The sequence below is a fragment of the Monopterus albus genome, unplaced genomic scaffold (genome assembly GCF_001952655.1).
Source record: "Monopterus albus unplaced genomic scaffold, M_albus_1.0 scaffold67.1, whole genome shotgun sequence".
In the NCBI taxonomy this organism is placed as follows: domain Eukaryota; kingdom Metazoa; phylum Chordata; class Actinopteri; order Synbranchiformes; family Synbranchidae; genus Monopterus; species Monopterus albus.
Genome location: NW_018127947.1, coordinates 98428 through 111701, shown reverse-complemented (window position 1 = coordinate 111701; position 13274 = coordinate 98428). Strand labels below are relative to the sequence as shown.

At 42.6% G+C, this 13274-nt stretch overlaps 1 protein-coding gene across 1 annotated transcript in view; it reads left to right on the top strand.

The window, feature by feature from the left end:
• The window catches only part of thrab (thyroid hormone receptor alpha b), a 95324-nt gene that overhangs the window by 12996 nt on the left and 69054 nt on the right, over positions 1 to 13274 (top strand). The window contains exon 2 of the mRNA XM_020604641.1: positions 3582 to 3664. The gene's annotated coding sequence lies outside the window, so the exon portion shown is untranslated. The remainder of the gene's footprint in view (positions 1 to 3581; positions 3665 to 13274) is intronic.

Below are 13274 nucleotides of genomic sequence, written 5' to 3'. Positions count from 1 at the left end.
GAAGTTGACCCCTGTTCTTCTTTTCTCTGCCTGCAAAGTCCTTCTCCTTGTTTCATCCTGCAGTGTGACCATGCAGTTTTTGTTTATTTGCATGTCATTAAAGTCACGTTTTCCTTAAATCAAACTTGTTACTGTTTGCTTGGTATTTTTCAGCAACAGCCATTCAATTTATAGTTTCACTGTTAGTGGCAGAGTCCACCAGTCCCACACAGGAATCAAATTGCTGCTCACAACAGACTGACAGGAAGCAATGCACTACGGCTCCCGGTGTTAACTGTGTGTGGTTTTATCTCGTTGACATCAGCCTCGCTGTTTACTGCTTACTCGGTGTGCTGTACTCAGAAGCTAATGCAAACCAAACATTACCTGCACACTAAAACAAAGCATAATGAAAAGAACCTGACAACACAGACCAACCAAGATGAGAGCGTGCACTCTTACTGTATATGATGTAAAAATGCTTGTATGCCCCAGCACTGCCAGAATATTGTATGTAATGTTATATGTATCATCATTTTTTTTGCCTTTGTGCAACTGGTTTTAGTACCAGTGTATTTCTAGCGAATGAATAATTGATTATTGAGCCGTCTCTCATTATGCATACTGATGAACATATGGAGTGCATGTGTCTGCCTCAGAAACACATACACACACACACACACACACACACACACACACACACACACACACACACACACACACACAGATTCCCATAAAAACCTGCAGAGAGAATTAAATCTGTTGTCAATTCAAGCTTAGCATGCTCTGTGTTCTGGTTCTGTTTATTGTGTTGCCATCAGGCTGCTGTGCGCAGGCTTTCATTGCAGCACCGCTGACTTGGACTCAGCTTCTTCACTGTAGATTACAGGAAGGAGGGAAATTAGAGAGAGAGGAGGAGGAGCGGGGGATAACGAGCAGAAAATGGGTTAGATGTTTGAGAGCCAGGCATTCCTTTTTTTTGTGATCGGTGTCACAGCGTTTTTCTCCTTTTTCTTGCTTTCTCTCGTGCATTTTTTCACTGTCGCGTCCTCTGGCCAAGGAAAAGTGCAAAGAGAGGAGAGCATTATTATGCTTGGCGTGTCTGCAGAGGACGGCCTTTAATTTGGACGCCGCCCAGTTGATCAATCTCCACACTGGATCAGTTACAGCACTGTGTGAGTGAGAGTATATGTGTGTGTCTGAGGCCATGTAACAGCTATGCTTTTAAACTATGCAAACCAGCAAATTGCACTAAAAATAAATGAAAAGGAAATGACATCTACACACCGAGCTGTGGAAGAACAATGAATTGGATTAGGGCTGGAATGGGCATTAATGGAATATGTGCTGCACTCATCTGTTAAAAAAAAGACAAATAAAGGAAATTAAATTGATGCTCCCTATTCTTCTTCTTCTGTTGAGGCAGTGTGTATGAGAGCATCAGCTAAATGCCAGAAAGGGAAATGACACTTAAAGTAACTTAGGCTGATTTGCATAATATGCAAACAGATGAATGTGATTCAGCGGGTGATTTGGCAACGTGTCGGTGTATCCTGCAACATGTCTCGTTTGAGGCCATTCTCCCAGTTGTAGGGATGACAGCAGCTCTTTGAAACAGACTGCAGCCAGGGTCCCCGCATAACTCGCTCAGCATTAAATCCCACACAGCAAGATGATTCTCTAATGAGTAAAATGATACAGTTCAGTCATATGTTAGCTGTAAAGAGACTAGGACAGATAATTGTCTCTGTATTTTCCACTGCTCAGATGTCCAGTACCCGAAGATATTCAATTTGCAATGGCACAGAACAGAACAGCAGAAGATCCTGATATGTGAGAAGCTGGAACTAGTTTTGAGCTGTTTGCTTAAAAAAATGACAATTATTGATTGACCAGAAAGGTTGCAGATTAATTTTCTGTCGATCAGCTAATAGGCCAGTCGATCAGTTGTTGCAGCTCTACAAGAGAAAAACATAAAAAATGCTAAAAGCATATTTGGAATAAAGTGTGGCAGGAGCACTTAAAGATAATGAGTCTTTGACAAACATCTCAGTCCCAAACATCCGATTAGAAAATATTAACATTGGCTGCAGTCAAATTTCAGGAGATGTTGTCATCTAACAAGAAAGACTCAATAACAGGATGCAACAGTCTGCCTGTTAAAGTTTGATGTGCAGGACTCGCATAGCAATTTGTCAGACATACTCTGACAAACTGACAAGAAAACAGCGGGAAATTAAGTTTTCTTATTCTTGGCTTGATGTCGGGAGAAGTCAGCAATGAAAAGATACTTTTCACAACAAGCCGTCACCTCTCACTAAAGTGTAAAATAAAGTAGCTGGGATTGGAAATGTTTCTGCAATTTTGGTTGAAAATTATGTAAAATGGTTGTGATTGAGCTCGTTTTGTTAAAGGTATAGTTGGTGCTCCTGGAAAGACCAGCAAGAAGAAGCTTGATTTTCAAAACAAGTAGCAGAAGAAATCTCACCTTTTTATTCCGACTTCTTTTGAAACCCACAACACTACTTACAGATTTCAAGAAAACACCTCCCCCCTTCCACAAAACAAACTGATAATTAGCTGTCCAGCAGAAACACGGCCGCCACCATGGCGCCACTTTTCAGCCCCTTTTGTTCCCTTGGTCGTTGCCGTCGTTCAAAAGCCACAACTGATGCTAATTCTGGCTTTACTTCTTGCAGCAACCAATTTTTTTTCAGTTGTAACCTTCTCAAATATGGCCTGTGGTTGTGACTGAAAGCTGCTGTGGTACCTGCTCTGCCATAGCTCGCTAGCTTTAGCTGTAAAACGGCGGTAACACATCTGCCTGCCTGGCCTTATGGGAGCCTCTTGTCTCATGCATTGAGTGCACGTACAGAGTAGAAAGCTCGGCTGACAGCCAGGTATGCCGTCCAGTGGTTCTGCTCAGACCGAGTAAAGTTACTGGTCAGGCTTTTTTCAGCCCTGCTGCTGCCACAGATAACGGGTTTTTTCTTTATGTTGTCAGTGCATTTAATGGCCTCACTGCCATTGGGATGAAAAAAAATTCAAAAAAGCAACAAATAATGCTTCTGAAATGAATCACCAACTCTGTTTAATATCACCTGGTGTTTGCTTTTATGATAGTAGCACCACAGGTGAAAATAAAATGCCTGGTTGTATGGACAGTAATAGAGCCAGAGGGATGATTAAAGGAATACCTGCAGTGCACAGATACTGTGTACTCGTGGCCTTTTCAAAGTATAGCAAGGTTCACATACCTTTTGATTCCTCTGGTCAGCCTGAGCCTCAGGTTAGACAACTTATTTGGCTAAAGGATTAGACCACTAAGCCTTTTAGTGGTAATCTGGTTGCATGAAAATCTAACATTCATTTGCATAGACAAGAAACCCTTGCACTTCCTTTGGGGATTTTCCTCTTGAACTCTCCTCCCATTCCTCTCTGTCTTGGCAGTAGCCATGTGGGTTTCCTTGTGCTCGAGCTACAGCTATCAGCTCCTGTCTCCCCGGGTCACTCTGGAAACCTGTTTTCTTGGCACTATGGATGTTGCTTTCTTTTGTTGGCAAAGATATGAAAGAGTCACAGATAATCTGTTCTGATTACAGAGTTCCCTGACACCTACGTTGGCATGAAAGCTGGGATCGAGTGTAAATGAACGACCCTGAAGTGAAGACAACTGATCATCAAGGTAGGAAATGTTTTCAACCAGATATTAAGAGGCTGCAGTTTCTCTGCTGAGAGATGTGAGCACAGCAGCATGAAGGTGGCTGATTCATATGTCGTAGTGTGTTGTACCAGCTTTTCATTTACAAATCAAATTGCATGCCAGAAAACGTACAGAGTGATACGTAGGTATGCATTTTAAAATGTGGATCATCAAACAAATCAATTTTAATATACGGTAAAATAAAATGTTTTGGCTCTGTACTAAGAGCACTGTACCTTCCTTCACATTTTAGCAGCATAGAAAAACATGTCCTCATAACTGCATCTCATGTGGACAACTGAAATTACTTGATGACAGTAAATCAACACACTGGAGTCAAGTTGGTGGTGCAACAGGTTTTCTGACCTAGTTTATTTTTTTATGTCTGCTGGCAACAAGTCACAGTTCAGACCTGAGTTGTACACACTTTCTCTTCCCTTTCATCTTGACTGGTCATCTTTTCATATTGTGTTCCCATGCTTTGTGTGCTCACTTTGCAGTGACAGATGTGTAGCAGGAAAGAGCAGTTAGAGATTCCATCTGTTAAAACCGGTGTGCTGTGATCAGCGAGGCCGTTTTGCCAGAGAAAACTCACCAGTGTGTGGGTGTTGATCTGCAAAAGCTCCACTTTGGGATGTAGAGGGACGCCTTGATCTTTGGCTTGCAGAGAGCCATATTTTATTTTGGTCTTTTTGCACGCTTCTAAAGGTTGGACCATTCTTTTGTGCACTGTGACTGGATGTTGTTTGAAAATATTTGTGTGGTTATATTGTTTGCTTAACACAACGTGTTTGATACTCGGGTCCACAGGAAGTGAGGTTTGTGAGGTGGCTGCTCTGTGATCCTCTGCAACCAACGTTTTATTCTGTGCAGACTTGAATCTGCTTAGAACTGTGTTTGCAGTCACGTAGCATTAAAAGTTGATATAATCGGCTGCAGCTTATCAGTTTAATCAGTGAAATCAATGTCAGCTCTTGTTAAAACTGAGAATGTTTTGTGTGTTGAACTTTGGTAATAAAACAGCAGGATGCAAAACAGACATATTCCAGTTATATAGGCATTTTTTTTCCTGTTGTGGTTTGCAGAGCAATGTAACGTTAGCACCTAGCCTAGTTTAGTAAGAAGCAAGTGCATGAATATAAACAAGGTGGCTTGTGTCAGAGAGATGAGAGGTGAGCGCAGGCGCCGCACCGACACACCCGTCACGCCATTGTGCATCTCAGGTGTCTGACAGAATGAGCTGAGCCACTCCCTGCCCATCTGTCATGCCCATCAGGGGAATCACTTTCCCGCTCTGGCATACACACACTCACAAACATGGCTGATTAAACACACACACACACACACACACACTTGGTCACACATTCACAGATGCAAATGCAAACATCTCTGCACTGTGCTGAGACTTACCTTCAGCACTGGCTGGGCAGGCAAACTGTGAGTGGCCTTGGAACTGGTGGCTGAATTATTTTTATTCTCTGATTGATGGACTCACCACCCGGTAATCCCGGTGCATGCTTTGGGACAGCTCCCGTACTAAACCTTGGGGTCAGTCTGACTGAATTGAATTCCTCTGATGGCCAGTCAGGCCCTGCCGGCCATTGGACATAAGCTTCATGCTGTGTTCAAAAGAGACACTGTGACATTTAAACGGAACCCAAAGCATGTGCAAGCTGTCGATACATATTAATACTCCTTCCTTTTCTCTTTGTGACATTTAAATGAGCAGTTTTTCTTGGTGATCAATAACCTAACTTAATAAGCTGCTTTCAGGCTCTTTGCTGTCTGGAGAATAGAGTACTGCCAGTTTAGTTTGACTCTGTGAAGAAGCCGGGGATTAATTTAGAAAGACAACTACAGTAACTGAGGAAACATCACTGGGTAATGTTGCTGTCTGATACAGGGTTGAATTAGTTTGTGTGGATTATGGTTGTCTTAATTCTGTGATCGGTGGCCTCTGTCGAAGCCAGGAGGCAGTGAGGGCGGGACATGGTGGGATTTTTCCTGTGAAGAGCAAGTGCTTTCTGCACATATGGTTTTATTGTAGTAGAAGATAAACAAGGTGCTGCAACGTTAGGCTGCAGCAAGGTAGCGATTGAGTGGGTGGTATTTTCTGAAACCGTGTGGTTTCTTGGACAGCTCTCTCATTCACTGAAAGGAAGTGGTTTTTGCCTCTTTTCAGCAAAGCACAAAATGTTCCTCTTTTGCAGCTCTCTGTTGATACTGTTATTTCATTCATTCTTGTGTGATCACATCTGTATTAAAGACTCTGTATGGGGTCAGCGGAAGAGTGAAACCCGCAGCTGGCAGACAGTACAAAGTGTTTGTGGTGTGATACTGTTTCTGGTAAGATGCGCAGGCCTCTAAGGACAGCTACAGCTGATCTGTGCTGCAGAGTACAAAGGGAAAGCCAAGGTCTTTATGATGTTTCTGAAAGCTGCATGTGGTTTACCTCCAGAATTTGTGAAGATTATCTTTTAATTAGCTTATTTTAAATCCTATGTGTTTGCCTTGATGCATAGTTTGCACTGTGAGTGATCCACATCATGTCAGGCTGCTCTGGCAGAAGTCTGGTGAAGGACCTGTGACGGCTCCTGCCAAGATAAATGTGAGCTCTGCTATACTGGAGACATGACCGAGAACTGATTGGCATAATGTAGCAGTGATACAGGCAGCACTCCTCAACACCACTTAATTATGCTGTGCTTCCTGTACTTTTTAGAAAATAAACCTGGTCTAAAGTTATTTCAGGTCCAGCCCTGTTTACAGAAACTTTTTTATTTGCCCTGTGGAGTTTTCTCATAAGTAAATAGTTATGTTTACATTCAGTGTTTTTTTTTTCTTTCAGATTTTGTTTCCTTTAGGTTTTAGAGAAGTATAGAATGTGTTCTCCCCATCATATTTAGATTTACTGAAAGCAGTTGTCGTCTTAGTGCATTGCTGTGTTTCTTGGCACTTGCTCAGTTGGTCACTGGAATTGCCGGAAACTGTGGCCAGGAATGTGTATTGTTTCTTGTTTGCTTTAGAGATTAATCTGCAGATTATTCTCTTGATGAATTGTTTTGTTGATTATATGTCATAAAATTGTGAAAAGCATGTTTCTTCTCTTTTCCGGGATGGTGCACTCAACGCTTGTGTTAAGATCAGAGAAGTTCAGTTCGCTAATACGGTTTTTAGACAGTTACACATTTGTTATTGTCTGTATGTACGCACTCAATTTAAGATAAATTATTGCCTACTGAAATGTTTAACTGTACAAAGGCTGCTGTTTGAGACGGTGTGATATTTGTGTTTGAGAAATGACCAAAGCAGCCCACTGATTATCACAAGTGTTGCCATTTGGTTTTCTCTTGACCAACTTGTTTATTTATTGGCTTGTGTCACCCATTTGCTTTTGCAAATACTGTACATCCTTTACCATTTGGTAGAATGACAGACCAAAAATGGAAATCAACATTTTGCAGTTGAAAGGTTTTGTCAGTGTTTATAGTCAGACTATGTGATGGCAGCACTGTGTCTAACATCAAACATTCTAGACCCACTTTGTACTACAGTTTCTTTTGGTTTATATTTTGCTGTGTGGTGATATCAGCTGTGTTAGTCTGTCAGACTTCAGTCTCAATACACAGACATTTAAAGTCTTCAGCAGCTCCATGTTCAGCTTTACTGCTTGTCTACAGAACTGACTTTGTACCATTACTCAAGCTGTGAGAGCTCTTTTTTGATCACGCACATGTAAGGCCAGGACCAAAGGGACGGTGTCATAGGGTGTGTTGTGATGATGAAACACATTCTTTTATTTTAAGTATTTCTAGTGTGGCTGAGCCCTGCTCGGCCCCCTGTGATCCCAGCCCAAACTGAGGTGCTCATCGGGCGGTCCGCACCGCTGGCTACCGCGGCATCCAGACAGCCAACTGAATATCATGGTGTGAAACTGGTCACTGTAGCAAGTGTGGTCCAGTTTCAAGTTAAAAATGAATGCATTTTAATACGCTGCCGTGCTTGAACAGTATGACTGTTTTCCACAGTTCTGTGATTCTGTGCATAGACAAAATGGATGTTTTCTTTGACAGAGATGTTAAATTGCAGTCTGCTCGTGCATCTGCTGCACCTTTGGTGGCAGTTACTATATATTTCTGAGATCTGAAGGGATTGTGTACCATAGCAGTTTCTAATTACAGGGCATGATAAGAAATGTGATATAGGTGGTCCATAGGTAGAACGTGGTTATGAGCCAGGACAAAGGGCTCAAAAGGGGCTCTGACCTGGAGGCTTATACATCAACTGTTCTGGACTATGTGCAGTTCTGTACTGATGGTGTCCTACCTACAAAGTCCATCAGGGTTTTTCCAAACCAGAAACCATGGTTGGACAGTACAGTGTCACCTTTGCTCAAAGCCATTAATCTCACAAATACAGTTGTGAAGTTCACAGACGACACCACCGTAGTGGGTCTCATCTCAAACAATGATGAGACTCACTACAGAGAGGAGATCCAGCACCTGACAAGGTGGTGTTCAGATAACAATCTTGTCCTGAACACCCACAAGACTAAGGAAGTCATTGTGGACTATAGGAGGTCCAGGAAGACAAAATATGCTTCTCTTCTCATACACGGGGAGGTGGTGGAGCAAGTGGACAACATGAAGTTCCTGGGCATCCACATCACATCTGACCTGACCTGGTCTCTGAACACATCCTACCTGGTGAAGGAAGCCCAGCAAAGGCTTTTCTTCCTCAGGAAGCTGAAACACGCTGGTCCTTCCTCTCAGCTGCTTGCGAACTTCTACAGAGCGACAGTAGAGAGCATCCTCTGTCTCAGTGCGACAGTGTGGTACGGGAGCTGCACTGCGCAGGACAGAAAGGATTTGATCCGGGTGGTGAGAACAGCTCAGGGCATCGTAGGGAGTCCTCTTCTGGATCTGGACTCACTATACACTGACTGGATCCAGAGGAGGGCCAGACAGATTGCTGCAGACCCCACCCACCCAGTCAACAGTCTGTTTGTGCCTCTTCCCTCCAGGAAAAGGTACAGGAATATAAAGACTAAAACAAACAGTTTCTTCCCCAGAGCTGTGAAATCAATCACCCCCCTAACCCCTAGTCACACACACACACACAACCTCCCTCCTATGGACAGACACAGACAGAACACTGGACCTCTGCAGACACACACCCATGCTCACACCTCTTCCTAAAGACTGAGATTTGCACTGAGCTGCACCTTATAATGTTACTACACTCTTTTGCTGCTAACATGCTGCTGACCTGATTAGGTCCCATTCATCCCTTTTTATTTGTTCATATTTTTATATTGACTTACATAATTTTGTGTTATGTAAGTAATGTGTCTTTTAAGCGGAGAGCTGCTGGAAAAATTTTTGTTGTGCTATGCATAATGACAATAAAGATTATTGACTTGACTTGATTATAGATAGTTTCTGTGTATGACCTTAGTGTCTCACACCGCTGCCTAAGGGCACAAGGTTTATTGAGTAACACATGAGTGTGGATGCATGGCACTGTTTGGAAAAAAAAGTGGGTTTAGTTGCACATGCTCTGAGAGGAGTACATGTAAATACATGCATGTGGCCTCATACTGGGTGCTTATGTCAGTCTGTAGTAGAGTGAATGTATCTGGGGTGGGTAGAATCTGATAGAGTGCAGTGATCTCACCTGAGAGATGTGAGTGTAAATTTCACAGCTCTCTTCTGCCCAAGAAAGGCTCTCTTTGTGGTCAGGGGCACCACTCTGAGAGTCGAAAGAAAAGCAGTATATCTGCAGTGAGCAAGTTTATTATACTCAAATAGCTACAAACACAATTCCAGAGCTCTGGATCCATAATCGAAACCAGACCAGTATCCCTACAGGGGCAAGGAAACACACAGAAGAGAAACATCAGAGAAAGACAAAAGGGAAGATGGAGCAGAAAGCCTCCTGAGATGAGGGGGTTGGCTGCATTAACCAGTTTGGAGAAGGGCATTCCAGCTCTTTTGTTGTCAGGCCACAAGTATTCCAGTCTGCTCTCTCCTACTCCTTTGCCACACAACTGGAGTGAACTTTGGAAGATCCAATTATGGCGGAGAAGAGTAAAGAGTATTTAACGCCTGGGGTTAGTAATGCTGCTCACTTGGTACTTGGGGCATTCTTTCAGCGCTCCACATGCTCTGATGAGTTGGCTCGATGACACCGAGTACAGTCTGGTTTGAGTTGTACACAGGCATGTGGAAGAGTTTTGAGGCATTGTGGTCACTTTGCATACACACAAAGACGGATGAGGGAAGAAACAAGTCATTTGGTGCAGTGGATGTACTGTATCACGTCTATCTGAAGATGCAGCATAAATGTGTACAGAAACTACCTCTTCCATGTATTCAGTTCAATAGTATGTGCACAGCCATGTACAGTGCATGTGAATGTTTTCTCCTTGCAGCAGGTACAGGGGGATGGGTACAGGAATGCAGCCTGCCTTTTGAATTGTATTTGGACGACTTCCAGACCAGTGACTTGTGTTCTGCAGCTTAAAGACTCTGCTGTGAGCTGATCGGCTGGTTTCAACATGTCATATCTACATAAAGCCATTTTGGGACACTGGGGGCAGGGAGGTGCTTTTATATGGCATGTAATAATTGTGGATAAAAATTTGCAGCTTTTTATTTGGCTTGATGGTTGGTTGGACATTAACTGAGTGGAGGCTTTAGTCTTTTTTTTTTAACCCCCGGTGATACTGTAGCGTTGATGATGTCATCTGAGGCCAGACATAACAGACATATTGGTCTCCAATGACTTCTGGACAGGTCACTTTCTCTCACTGTTTTAATTTTTCTTTTTGACGATTCTCTTTGCTTCTTGTGTCTCGCTGATGTTGTTGTTGAATCATGCCTTGGTAGGTTGTTTAATCTGGCTCAATGTTGCCAGCGAAAGTGTTATCTCCATTACACAAATTGGCCATGTGCACCTTGTTTATGGAACCTCAGCCAAGTCTGTCAAGGTTGGTCAGCTGACACTGTGCCAGTGTGGTTTGACACACCTACCTTGTTTGTGTGTGCAGGTGCTGAACTGCAAGACAGTTTTTGTCTATAGATGAATGCTTCTAAGCTCTTGTGCCCAGTTGAACCTTGTGCATTCCAATGAAATTAGACACAGTATACTTAAGGTACCTGTGGTTGTAATTGGCAGAGTTCTTTAGAATGACTTGTATTGTTCTGCTTTATCTACATTTGCTGGATTTTAAAGTCACAATATTCTGTGTTTTCAGAAAACATGAGGTGTTTCTCAATGCAAAGTACACAACGTTTGAACTCCCGTCCTTGGGAGTTCAAACTTGCTAAGTTTGAACTAGGAGTCCATATTTCTAAATTGGCGTTACTTGGATAGACTGGCCCTGTAGTCTAAATCTAAATGACTACTTTTTGTCTGTCAAAATTGAATAGCATACCAGTCCTAGGGCATAGAATTATAGCAACTTTTTCCCAATTTGCATTCTTCTCTGTACTTGTGTTCTTCTGAAACGTCATAAGTCACAGTCCAAATACTGTTCCAGTTCAAAGTCTGCATCCAGATCAAACTGGACAGCGCTCAGAGAGTGCAAACCTCTGCCAAGGCAGATGAGTTTCACCATAATGGCATTACATGTAAGAGCAGTATTCCCATTATAGTCTGACTCTCATGATACTGTTTGATTGCTTGACCATGAAAACCTACTCTAGCATTTGGAATCACACTGATGTAATTATTAGTTTGAAAGTTATTCAAAATAAAAAGTTCCTGGATCATCTGGATCATCTTTAAAGTAAAGGATTGTCCCATAGGCCATATAGTGCCCTACCTCTCCAAAACCTACCTGCTCCAGCCATTTTATTGAGGAGCCTACTTGTGTGGACATGGGGCAGCCAAGTATCCCAGAATGCACTGCTTGCCAACTAGTTTCAAAAGTCTGCAGGCTGAGAAAGACCCATGGAGTCTTAGCTGTGACCTTTGACCTCTCTGTACACTATCTCAGAGCTCATATCCAGCAAGTGCTATGTTTGCACCATCCCTTTGATTTCTCCTTGACAGCCCTTTGTCTGTGTGTGTCTGTTCTAGCAGAGGGAAGTGACATTTGGCAATTCAGATTTGTGATCATAAACAAGGTTGTATTCAAGCTGAACAGCAGCGAGAAACAACTCGGTTTTAGAGCCAAATTCTGCAGCTGCTCTATAAGCAGTGAATAATCGAAACAGCTCCTCCTTTGACAGCACACGTGGAAATTTTGCTGGCATATGGAGACACTTTCTGCTTCACAGCTGTGTGCCTTGGACTGAAATAGAAGAGTCAGTAGTTCAGGTGGTAAAGTGCATCAGCCATGAATGATAAGGGCGGTCGAGGGGTCCCTGGCTCATGGCATCCTTGAGAAAGACACTCAACCCTCAAGAATACTGTTTGTTAGCTGTTTTGGAAAATTGTGCAGTGTAAGGGCTGCAAATGACAGATATTTTCATTATTTTTGATTAACTGATTCATAACATAGTGTTTAAAATGTTAGAAAATAATTAAAAATGTGTTTTCCAGGGCTCCATAGTGCAAGATGTCTTCATATTGCTTCCTTTGTCCAACTAAAGGTCGAGATATCTAGTTTGTCAAGTCTTCATGCAGACCTTTCTGTTTGTGTGTCTATGTTATATAATCTGTATGTATCACACTCTATATCTGACTCTACATGTTTGTCCTTGCTGTAAATGTGCCTGTGTGTCACTGTGTGTGTTTCACGTCTCGGTAATTCCAATACCCTCTGCAAGCTGGTGCACACTGTATAGCCGTGGGACACAACGCGGAGATGCGCCTGGTGATGTGGTCAGCAGCAGCCTCTGTTTTATTGAACATACTGTACCTATGTACAGCTGTACTACTGCAGTAACGCCTCTATAAATAGAAGGTGCTGATAAAGAGGAAGAAATAAAAGGGGGTTTTGTGCGAAACAGACCAAGCCAGTTCCTGTTTGAACATTTAGCCGACGGCGAGAGGATCACTACAAGTCCAGGCTGAGCTAAAGCAACAATGAAGTGCTTAAGAACTTATAACCAAGAACAGGAATAAAAAGAGCAGCTTTCTCAGGTTTACTCTTAATTGATGTGTTTATATTAAAGGTTAGGGTCTTGGTTTTAAGAGCTGGTTTTTCTGATCAGTAACACACAGTTATGTAGGTTCAGTATCCCACCCTACAACCACATCTGACACCACCCTCAAGGTCTGCTAGAGAGTCATCTTTCTACAACCAAATAATGTTTACCAGTGTGTCCAGAAACAACAGAGATCTTTTTAAAGATTGTTGGTTTGAAATTAGTTTGTGTTCAAACCTGTAAAGGATAGGTTTGTTGAGTTTGGATTCTTTCCAGATTTAGGTGACTGTAGCACAGTGCTTCATTATATTCTTCAGGGTTTGGATCCGAGTTGAAACAGACCCATGGAAAACCAACCCAGACCCAACATGCATTATTTAAAAAAAAAAAAAAAGACTGATCTGAGGACAGTCGACCTGGTCCGGCCGATGTTCTCACCCCAATCCAAGTTGTGGTTGACTCAGAACAGATTCAGATAGAGAGAAAACGCCAAC